We start from the raw sequence: 1,273 nt of genomic DNA, 5'->3' as shown, positions 1-1,273 counted from the left end.
CGGCGGAGTCCGGCTCCCGTAGGAGTCCGGACGAAGTCTGTCTGCGGTCGTTGGAGTCGAGGACGAAGCCTGGCTCCCGTATGAGTCCGGATGGAGTCTTCCTGCAACCAAAGTTAAAGGCCAAGTCCGGCTCCCGTAGGAGTCCGGACGGGGCTTACCAGCAGTTGATGTTGAGGACGGAGCCCGGCTCCCGTAGGAGTCCGGGCGGAGTCAACTTGAGGTCGGAGTTGTCGGCAGAGTCCGGCTCCCGTAGGAGTCCGGACGAAGTCTGTCTGCGGCCGTTGGAGTCGAGGACGAAGCCCGGCTCCCGTAGGAGTCCGGGCGGAGTCTTCCTGCAATCAAAGTTAAAGGCCAAGTCCGGCTCCCGTAGGAGTCCGGACGGGGCTTACCAGCAGTTGATGTTGAGGACGGAGCCCGGCTCCCGTAGGAGTCCGGGCGGAGTCAACTTGAGGTCGGAGTTGTCGGCGGAGTCCGGCTCCCGTAGGAGTCCGGACGAAGTCTGTCTGCGGCCGTTGGAGTCGAGGACGAAGCCCGGCTCCCGTAGGAGTCCGGACGGAGTCTTCCTACAATCAAAGTTAAAGGCCAAGTCCGGCTCCCGTAGGAGTCCGGACGGGGCTTACCAGCAGTTGATGTTGAGGACGGAGCCCGTCTCCCGTAGGAGTCCGGGCGGAGTCAACCTGAGGTCGGAGTTGTCGGCGGAGTCCGACTCCCGTAGGGATCCGGACGAAGTCTGTCTGCAGCCGTTGGAGTCGAGGACGAGTCCTGTGGATCATTTCTTAGCCTACATAATAATTCATGGATGAGTATTTTATATATACCACTCCTTTGAATTTGATTCACTATATTAATTGATTCATTATATTCAAACTCAATCCACATTACTTCACAGAGATGAGAGACACATCAATTACTATAGTTTTTTATTAGCTGCAACATTAGCTTGACAATTAAAGCTTAGTCAAACCCTCCTACTAAATAATTGACACCATGCAAAAAAAAAATAATGGTTCTAAACTTAAACAAGTATTTTAATTGCTTTTTTTTTTTTGAATCACATCTATAAGTTATTGAAATATTTTTTTATTATTCAAAAGAAGAGTGCACTAATTGATATTAATGATCTTTTCTTATACATAGAATATAAAGATTGATATCCTCTCTTGTGTAGGACTAATTTACCAAAATAATGTTAATTAAAAAAACTATGAAAATAATATCCATCAAAAGTTTTTTATCAAAATACTGTCTAAATAAAATCATCATTTGAAAGGAT

Source organism: Elaeis guineensis, chromosome 1 (assembly GCF_000442705.2).
Source record: "Elaeis guineensis isolate ETL-2024a chromosome 1, EG11, whole genome shotgun sequence".
NCBI classification, from domain to species: domain Eukaryota; kingdom Viridiplantae; phylum Streptophyta; class Magnoliopsida; order Arecales; family Arecaceae; genus Elaeis; species Elaeis guineensis.
Note: the sequence above shows the minus strand (reverse complement) of the source record.